Consider the following 10953-nt stretch of genomic DNA (forward strand, 5'->3'; position numbering starts at 1 on the left):
GCGTGGGGGAGAGAACAGGGTGATATCTGAAATAGCACTAAAGGCTGAGCCCTCCGCCACAGGACACGGACAGCAAGAGAGGGCTTGAGGAAAGGGGGAGGAGGAAAGGGAGGTGCTTTCCAGGAAAAGGGAACAAAGGCCAGGATCAGAATGGGACCTTAGAACTTCAAGGAATTGCTGCTGGCCTGCTGTAAAAGATGAGCCTGGAGAGATAGATAAGGCAGCTCAGATAAAGATACAGGAGGACGTGCATGCTCTCTGAGGAGTTTGGACTTGATCCTGATGGCTATAAGGAAACTTGCTGAGAAGTCACGCGTTCCCATTTCCAGCCCAAGAAGATCTCCGAGAACGTTCAGGGTGGCTCAGCGCAGGGGCCTCCACAGGCTGGGTGCACCAAGGTTGCCTGATAAATCTGCAAAAATACCTCTCACCCTCCCATGCCTTCATTCACTCATGGGCGCTTTCAAACAATGCAGCCCATATGGCAGCTGTTAGTTTATTTCGGCAGAAATGAGCACTTTGTTTCCGCTATCAGCTTCTACTGTCCTGAAAAGCTATGGCTGTCAGTGGTCCTTCACTTACCTGATGGTGAAAGCCAGGAAACCGGGAGCTGTCTGCAACTAACCCTTTCTCCATGCACCCTCCACAACCAGGGGCGACAGACCTGTCAGTTTCCCCTTTCCAATACTGATCAAATCTCGTCCCTTCTCGGCTCCCTCTGTCCTTGCAGTTCAAACTGTTTGCATCTCTGGCCTCAGGTCTCTGGAGTGAGCACTGCACGGGTCTCCCCACTGGTCACACCTGGATTCTTAAATGTAGGTAATCTACGGGGTCCCAAGCAAATCCTTTACTCTTACTAAGTCCTTATTTCCTCCTCTGGAGACAACGCATTCAGACATCTGCCTCAAGGGGTTGTAGCCGAGATTACGTGAGATACTGAGTGAAGCATTTTGCTTTACTCCACGGCGCGTGGTAGAAATTCAATAAGGGTTTGGTATTATTACAACCCTCTCTCCACCTCCCTTCTGTAATCTACGACTGCCTAAGATACCCAAACTCTATAAATGAATAAATGGGCCTGGTATTAGTCATCGGCCTCTTGGATAGAGTCCGTGGGAGTCTGTCCTCTGCGTGCAGAGATCTGTCATCAACCCTGAGTCGACACAGGCTGGCTAACACACAGCCTTTCAGGATTAAAATGTGGATCTATACTTTTCCCACCCCCAGCTCAAGCTTCCAGCAAGGGAGAAATCCCCCTCTTTGACTTCTTGGTTAGCCCTGGCCCTAAACTACTAAAATATGTGCTGATTAGCTGTGGGCATTCTCCATGTCCTGAGTAGCTATAGATCGCCGATTACACAGGCAACCATGGATCCACTGAGTGGGATATTGGGGTTTGGGAGGGTGGCAGAGGGCAGGGATAAGGCATTATCCTACCAGGGCGTGATTGGGGCAGAAACCTCTGACACGAAACCCTCACCTCCAGCATGAGTAGAAGCTTCTCTTACAGCACTGGATGATAGAGTGGGTATGGAGTGGGAGTGGGGTGGAGGAAGAGAGCAGAGACAGGTCTCAGATTTCCCATGCATCTTTCCTGGCCAGTATTTTAGAACTCCTTTCAAATCAGCGGGTTAATGTAGCACAGCGAGGCCACATCAGGCTGGTCCCAGACTGGTGCTTGGGATTAATGTATCATGAAAGAAATCAAGAATGTGGCCAGAGACCAATTAGAAAGTCAGTGGTGGTGGGGATAATAGTCAGCAGGGATTTCACACCCCAAGGACTTTCTATCTGCCCTGAGGCTCTTCTTCTCCCTCCCCCCACCAACTGACCAACAACTTTTACCTCTCACCCTTGTCCCTCTCAAGAGCTTGGCCCAGAGAGTGACTTTGCAGAAGGAAAGCTACGCAGTAGACTAGGAGCTTATGAGCTTGGGGGAAATGCTAGACCGGGTTTGAATTCTGGATTTACCACTGATCACCTATGAGGTATTGGTCAAGTCACTTAACCTCTTTGAATCTCAGTTTCCCCAGCTGCAACGTGGGGACCATGTTGACGTATCCAGAAGATGCAAGGATAAATGTGTTAGTGTTTGCAAAGCGCCTGACGGGAGATTCCACTGATACTTGTTACACTCAAGTTAATTCTGTCTCACTTTTTTTTTTTTCAAATGAGTCACAGCTTATTTATTTATTTTTTTGTTTATAAAGCAAATATTCAGTTTATTCATCTGGGTATGAATAAGAGGCAAAGTGTTTCACATCATAGATTTCACTTCCAACTCCTTGGAATGTTCATTTCTTTGGCTCAAAGGAGAGAGTAGACACGAGAGGCAGGCAATGTTTGGCAACTGAAATAAGGATGGGAGGGGACAATGCTAACGTCATCCTCTCAGGGATGGGCATAAGGGGACTGTTAGTCACAAGCTATTTTCTAGAACTGTCAGCTGGAAACAAAGTCGCACCCCTCCTGGGGCTCAGTCATCCCTACCACACAGGGACAGCAGCACTTTCTGGTAGTTGCCCTTTGCGTCTTGCTGGTCGCAGTAGTACAGGGACTTGCCATACTTCTTGAAACAGGACCTGGTTTTCAACACCGTCCACTTCACTTCGAGAGACCATGATTCCAGTCAGGACTCTCTCGCGAGTTCCCTTGCCCTTCATGGAGTCGTACAGTCGGTCAGCAAAATAGAGGGGCTTGTTCTAAATACGCTGGACCAGGTTCAGAAAAGCAGTTTCCAGGTTTCTCCTTTGACCTCCTTCTTGAGGCTCTCCAACGTGTCATAAGGGCTGTAGCTCCTGTACCTGTCAAATACTTTCTGGAGAGGACACACTCTGCTCCGTCATGACACTGATCCACTCGGGCGCATCGGTTCCTTTCCTCTTCACTCCAGCATCATAGCGATCCTGGGCATCTTGGTCAATCAGTTCATAGTCAATGACAGAGCCATCCTCTGCTCTTCAACCTTTTGCAAGGGCAACCATCAGCTTGCAGAAGTCACCAGATGTGTCAGAAATGATGTCCTTCTCCAGATCAGTCTTGTACGTTTCCTTGTAGACTTTGCTAATTTCTTGAAGCTCTTGGTTGGTCCTTGAGCAGATGATCTCAATAAAGGAGGCCTCCTCAGTCCCCAGCCCCTACATGAAGGCTTTCAAGTCAGAAGCATCATACTGAGCAGGTGTTTCCAATAGGCCCCAAATCATGGTCTCCAGGTGGCCAGACAAGGCTGACTTCAGTGCAAATGCAAGTTCCTTTTTGGTCCTTCTCTGGTAGGTGAAGGTAGTATCCTATCTCTGTTAACTGCTGCAGCTGGTCAAAATGTTGACAATGGTGATCTCATCCACACCTTTGGTCTTGACGGCCATTTCAATGTTCAGAGCAACACAGCATCAAAACTGGTGTTCACTTCGACCAACCTGTATGCACTTGGGAGCGTGGAATGATCACCGTCAAAGCTGAGCTTGCAGCGAATTTCATGAACAGCATTTTGAAAGAAGCTGGGCCAGGCACCAAGACCTGTGAGTGTCTTCAGTTGTGGAGTCCATAGTTTATTTTTTGTCATCTTAATAGGAATGAAGGAGAAAGTGGCTTGTGTTAGGACTTTTTGAGGAAGCTTTCTAGTGGGTTCTTGGGCAAGAATTAATAATAATGGTGATGGACAACATACATGGAGCGTTCACTGTGTGCATGGACCTGTTCTAAGTTCTTTGCATGGACTACCTCATCTACTTACCCACCAGTCCCTCTGAGTTAGAGACTACTGTCATCCTTACCTTACAAACGAGAAGAGGTGCCCACATCCTCTAGAGAGTGTGCTCTTTATTCCTGCTGGATTGTTCCTTTGTCCATTAAAGAATGGCTTTGGTCTTCTCGTGATTTTTTAAAAATAATTCATTCAGGTGAAATTCCTATCACATAAAATTAACCATTTTAAAATGAACAATTCAGTGGCATTTAGTACCTGCCTCGATCTAGTTCCAGAACATTCCCACAACTTCGGGGAATATGTGACTTTTTGTTGCTGACTTTTTTCACTTAGTATCATGTTTTCAAGGTTCATCCACATTGTGATATGTAACACTACCTTCTTATGACTGAATAACCCTCCACTGTACGTACATACCACAAATTGCTTACCCTTTCCTCCGCCAATGGAGATTTGGGCTGTTTCTACCTCTTGGTTATTGTAAGCGAATGCTTGACTGAAATAAGACCTCCTTCTGATTTGAGATAGTCAATGAATGTGAAATTGTAAATAAAACCACTGAAGAAGGACTCATTTATAATGTATATGCCACACCAGATCTCCTGTGGAATTTAGAAGGAAATAGGATTCATGTTTCCTAAGTATTTTCTGTATGCTAGTGCACTCATGCACACAACCTTTGCCTTCTCATTTAATCCTTGCAATAGCCTATGAAGTAGCTATTCTGATGCCCATTTTACCAATGTGAAAACTGAGGCAAAAAGAAATTAGGTCTCTTGCTCAAGGCAGATCTCTAAGAAATGTAAAAGCCAGGATTTTAGCCCAGATCATCTGGCTTCAAAGTCCACACACTCTCTTTTAAAGAGTGGAAACAAAGTTTAATTCAATTGCAATGAAAAATAAAAACAAGTTAAAAATGACTCAATTAGTATAAGCTGGAGCTTCGTTTGCCTCCGTATGTTTTAGCCACTGGAACTGAAATATCACTTGGGCCTTTAGTAAACTATAGCAGAACTCTATTTTATAGAATTCCAGTGCTTGTTGGAGAGTCACTTGACTCCTTTATCTAAAATCAAGGTCAAAAGGCAGTTTTATCTTCCTTCTAACCCTGACCAGATCCCCAAGAGATTTTCAGAGCTGTTTCTAACCTTGAGCTGACAGTTCTCACTCCAAGTTCTAGAAGTTCTAGATTCTACCAAGTTTTAGGTTCTGAACCTCTAGAGTTCAGAGGATACCATGTGTGCTTCTGATGTTAATTCTTCAGGGCCAGAACCACAGGGGGAAGAGTGGTTACCAAGGGTCCCAGTACAGCAGGCCAGCAGTGAGAAGCCAGCTGCTGAGCTCTCCAGTGCAGCTTTAACCCCGGAGGCTAGAGTTGCTGTGACTTCTGCTGGAAATCCAAACATCTTAAGCAGAGTGGTCATGCCAGCCCCAACCTGAGATGCCGAACAGAGACAGATGTAGACAGCAAGTTTTAAACTGTATACTCTCAATGATCTAACAATTCTACTTCTGTGAATTTACCCCAAGGAAATTAGCATGGAAGCTACAGATTTGACTACAAGGACTTTTTTTCTCAGAATTTTTGTAATAACCAAAAATCAGAGATGACCTAAATATCCCATATGGCAGCATTGGATAAGCCAAATACAATATATCCACGTAATGTAATACAATTCAGCCATTAAAAATATGGTAGAGAAAAATAATGTCTTGTTAAGTGAAAACAAGAATTAAGTCAAAAAGGTTTACAAAGCAGTGCTGACTGCTAATCTAGCTGTCATCTATCTACCTCCAAAGCCTCGAAATATAAGCCCTATTAACAATGGGAGTCCTCAGCTAAGGAAATTATGGAGATTTTTGTACTTTCTCATATTCTCCAGATTTTTTTTTTTTTGTAGTTTACATGTTACTTTTGTAATTGGTCCAAAAAGTATATATTTAAACAAAAATTAAAATAGAGCCAGAATCTCAGAGCTTTGTTTGGAGAAAAACATAAGATCTCATTACTCTAATAGAATTTGCTTTCCAGAGGATGAGACTTGTGATTTTAAAAATATATTTAGTTTATCTCACTCATCAGTCTAGATAGCTGAGAGCGGATGGTATTCTGGCTGTGACATTCCTTTTCTGAGGACCGCTACCTGCTATGGAATCAGGCTCTTGTGGTTGGTATGTCCCCTAAGTAGCTAAAGAGCAGGTACCAGCCATCTCAGTGCGTGTAGGAAGGATCTAGTGCCTTGCACAGAATTCCCATTTATTATATGTTTGTTCATTGACTGACAGAGCATCTTGACCCCCTGTAGAGGTCCCTCTGATAACCAGGAAGGAGATCTATTGATAACCTCCCCACTTTTATTAACTGCTTCAAGTAGTGAAGGTCTGATGATACTTTGAAAGCACTCATAAAGATGAGGCATTTTCTTTCTTTATGCTTCGTTTATATTCATACTTGGCATTAGGGAGCTGGCACTGACTTGGGGTTATGAAGCCTCCTACTCCTGAAAGCTCATGACACTATTGGCTCCCTAGTATGTGAAAACAGCAACCATACAACAGGGGGTCTGGAGGCGGGCAGATGCACACTTATATTATGCTCTGTGTCCAACCTAAAAGATGAGATGATCTTGGGTGAATTATTCATCTATCTGGGTCTTGGTGTCTGCATTTTACAGGATTACTGGGAGATGGAAAACATGTGCCCCAATCTCTGTCTCAGAGCATTTGTTTTTTAAATGTCTCCTTCCCTCCTGACCTCTCTCAGAGGCTTTGTTTTAAGTAAATGTGTGGTGTCTTCAAATCTTTCAAAATTCATCCCCCAAAGCAAGACTGCCATCCACCAACTGGATGACTTTGGGCAAGTTAAATAATTTGTCAATGCCTCGGTCCCTTCATTTATAAAATGGGAATAATAGTAAAAGTACTTAATAGGGCTTTTCTGAAGACCGAGTAAGTTAAAATATGTAAAGTCCTTAGAATAATGCTTGTCTATATAGGAGGTATATACTACTGTATAAGTAGTAGTAGTATTAATATTATTGTTATCATTATCATATTCTCCTCATACTTTAAGCAAGAGAAAAAAGGCACAATTTACACACAATATCCACAAAACAATAATATACCAAAGAAGAGATCTAACAAAAGATTTGCTAAAACTTTTGAATAAAAATTATAAACCTTCATTGAAAGGAAGATGATAACGAATAAATGATGTATACCATGTTCATGGAGAGGGAGACTGACTGGCATAAATTTGTATTTCGAGTCTCCATTTCAAGTCTCCAAAATTTCAAGATCTCCAATCTGTAAATTATCTCCTTTAAAAATTCTTTTAGAAAAGCAAGGGACAGAAATGGGTCACTTAAGACAATTTTGAAGAAAAAAATCTACAGAAAAGAAAATGTTATTAAGAAAATCATAATGAAGAGAAAATACATGTGCAATACTCTACTGTATCAAAAAAAATCCATGTATAAGTGGACTTGCACCGTTCAAACCTGTGTTGTTTAAGAGTCAACTGTAATTATAGACATAAAGCAGCTTGACTATGAGATAAATAGACTTGACTCTCTTCCGTGGTGTTAAAAATGTCCTGGGATATTGATCCTCTCAACTCTTGGGGTGGTCTGGGGAGGCCTGGGGTGGCCTGGAGCCGCTGAAGCCCTGGGAGGGACCACCAATGTGCAAATCAAAGATGACCTTTTTTTATGTATTCATGTTGTGAAAAGATTATGAAGCACTGGAATAGACAAGCAGACTAGAAAGAGCTCACATAGATCCTCATATACATGGAAATTTTATTATCTTCAAGAGTGCCATTACTAATCTATTGGGACAGAAAGGATTATTCAATAAGTGATACGTGTGTATATATACACACACCAGGTGGCTCAGTCAGCAGAGTGTGTGACTCATGATCTCTTGATCTCTGGGTTTTAAATTCAAGCCCAAGCTCCATGTTGGGTGTATAGATTACTTAAAAGCAAACAAACTGACAAAAACCATGACTATAGTCAAAAAATTAAGGAACCTTCTGGAAAAAAAATTTATAGCTTACATCACAAAGAGCTAATTTCACTAAGAAATATAAGCCTTCTTGCAAATCAATGCGGTCCCAATAATTTGATATGAACAAACAGATCACAGAAAAATTTATACAAGTGGTCTTTAAAAAGTCTACACTTTTAAATGTCAACCTCACTAACAGCAATGGAGACGTAAATGGCAACATTTTCATTACTACACTGAGATCGTATTTTGTACCTATCAGGTTGGTAAAAATCCAGAAGTCTGATTTATGATATCATCTGTGGTCTAGAAAACAGACCCTCTTACAGGGCTGTGGAGAGCAAATTTTTACAACCCTATGGAAGGAATTTGGCAATATCTGTCAAAAGTACAGTTGCATATACCCTTCGACCATGCATTTCCATATCTAAGGATTTGTTCCCTAGACATATATACACTCATGTGAATAATGATAAAAGAACAAGGTTACTCAGTGCAACATTGTTTGTATTCACAAAAGTTGGCAAACTACCAAATATTCATCAGGAACTGGTTAAATGTTAATTATAGTACATTCTTTCTATGGAATACTGGAGCTGTAAAGTGTAAACTCTTTAGTGCTGATACAGAATAATCTTCAAGGTATAGATAAAGGGTGAAAAAACCTTAAAACCACCACATACAACAGTGTATACAGTATGTTGATATTGGGGTTCAAAGGTGAAAATGTTTATACTTTGCTTTTATGTGCATAAATAATTTTGGAAGGATGCCAAGGGAAACAGGGTGACTGAGAAAGCAAGAGGCGGCTTGTCACTATAGGCCCTTTGTACTTCTTGAATTTTAAGCTGTATGTATGTATTGTCTTTCAGGTAAAATATTAATATATTTATGTGGAATCTGAGGAACAAAACAGATGAACATATGGGAAAGGGGAAAAAAAGGAGAGGGAAGCAAACTATAAGAGGCTCTTAATGATAGAGAACAAATTGAGGGTTGAAGGAGAGAGGTGGGGGGGTGGGCTAACTGGTGGTGGGCACTGAGGAGGGCACTTGTTGGGATGAGTACGGGGTATCAAATATAAGTGATGGATCACTAAATTCTACTCCTGACACCACTGTTCCACTTCTAAGTTTTTTGTTTAAGAAATTTTTTAATGTTTATTTATTTTTGAGACAGAGAGAGACAGAGCATGAGCAGGGGAGGGGCAGAGAGAGAGGGAGACACAGAATTCAGGCTCCAGGCTCTGAGCTGTCAGCACAGAGACCAACGCTGGGCTCCAACCCACGTACCGTGAGATCCTGACCTGAGCCGAAGTCGGATGCTCAACCGACTGAACCACCCAGGCGTCCCACACTTATATGTTAACTAACTAGAATTTAAATAAAAATTTGAAGAAAAAAATAATGAAATAATAATTATTATTACTATCCTAAAAAAAGATTAATATATTTAAAATTTACCAAATTAAGTACATTGAGATTCAAAAATATTTTTTAAGTTGATTTATTTATTTTGAGAGAGAGAGAGAGAGAGAGCAGGGGAGGGGCAGAGAGAGAGAGGGAGAGAGAGAATCCCAAGCAGGCTCCTTGCTGTCAGCACGGGGCCTGACACAGGGCTCGATCCCAGGAACTGTGAGATCATGACCTGAGCCGAAATCAAGAGTTGGACACTCAACCGACTGAGTCTCCCAGGCACTCCAAAATTTAAAATTTCTATACAATTAAAGGCATCATTAAAAAGGCGAAAAGATAAGTCATATACTGGAGGAATGAATATATTTTCAACACATGTAACTGCCTAAAGATTGGGATCCAGAGTTCCAAGTCAATAAGAAAAAGACAACCAATTCAATATGAAAATGGACACCAAAACAGAAGAAGAAACAGGCCTGCTCAATTGAATATTAACATTCGCTTCTAACAATCAGAAAACTATACATTAAAATGAGCTACCATTTTACCGCTAGTAGGTTGGAAAATTCTAACAATCCCAAGTGTGGGTGAGAATTTAAGATATGGGGAACTCTCATCTCCCGCTGGTGGCAGTTTAAGTGGGTATCACCACACTGGAGAACCGCACAGCAATCAACACAGAAAGTACGCACACCCTTCGACACAGTAGTCGCACTTTTTGGTACTTTTCACAGAAAAGTTCTGGCAAATGTGCATGAAGAAATATGGACAGGAAATATCCATTGATGTACTGTTTGCACTAACAAAAATTAACAGGGAAATGGATAACTAATGGTATAATTACACAATAAAATATATTGCAATATTCCTATGTGTATCAACACGGATAAAGCTCAAACACATCAGGTGGGATGAAAAGCAAATTTTGGAAGGATATTATGTAAATAAAATTTTAAAAATTCACAGTAATTCTATATAATGTTTGTGTGTATTTATATATATAGTAAACATTAAAAATACACTGGAATTGAAAATACTAAATTCAAGTAATGGTTACCCCTGAGTATAGAGGAGGGATGCTTGTAGGTCATATTCTGGCTCTTAATGTAGGCTCAGGTCATGATCTCACAGTTCATGGGTTCTAGCCCTGCATTGGGCTCTGTGCTGACAGTGCAGAGCCTGCTTGGGATTCTGTCTCTCTCCCTTTCTCTCTACTCCTCCCTTATTCACGTGCTCTTTCCCTCTCTCTTTCTCTCTCTCTCTTTTTATTTAAAAAATATTTTTTAATGTTTATTTCTTTTTGAGAGACAGAGACGGAGAATGAGCAGGTGAGGGGCAGAGAGAGAGAGGGAGACACAGAATTCGAAGCAGGCTCCAGACTCTGAGCTGTCAGCACAGAGCCCGACGCAGGGCTCAAACCCACGAACTGTGAGATCATGACCTGAGCTGAAGTTGGACGCTTAACCGACGGAGCCACCCAGGAGCCCTGCTCTCTCTCTCTTTCAAAATAAATAAACTTAAAAAAATCACTGAAAGAAACAAGAAAAAGGTAACATTTTACAAAACTTGTTGGTAGGTATACTAGTGTTATTTCCTATACTTTTATAATGTTTGAAATAATTCATGAACATAAACAAGAATGTAGTAGGGATTTAGTGGTGAGTATGAAAGAACACAGATTTTTTTTCTGGTCAGTGTTTTATTTCCCAGCACTACTGTTTGTAAGCACCGGGACCCTGGGCAAGTCCCATTATCTCTTTAAACTTCGTTTCACCCAGCTGCAAAATGGGGGATAATTATAATAATTATATAATTATAATA

The 10953-nt window shown here is 41.3% G+C and overlaps 1 pseudogene across 1 annotated transcript; it reads right to left on the reverse strand.

The window, feature by feature from the left end:
* Nucleotides 1-2434: 2434 nt before the first annotated feature.
* LOC132692637 (putative annexin A2-like protein) lies at nucleotides 2435-4143 on the reverse strand (annotated as a pseudogene). The gene is made up of 2 exons (XR_013555321.2): nucleotides 3774-4143; nucleotides 2435-3562 (listed from the first exon to the last, which is right to left on the reverse strand). The product of XR_013555321.2 is annotated as a putative annexin A2-like protein (transcript).
* Nucleotides 4144-10953: the final 6810 nt, after the last annotated feature.

Source organism: Panthera onca, chromosome B1 (assembly GCF_046562875.1).
Source record: "Panthera onca isolate mPanOnc1 chromosome B1, mPanOnc1 haplotype 2, whole genome shotgun sequence".
Classification (NCBI taxonomy): domain Eukaryota; kingdom Metazoa; phylum Chordata; class Mammalia; order Carnivora; family Felidae; genus Panthera; species Panthera onca.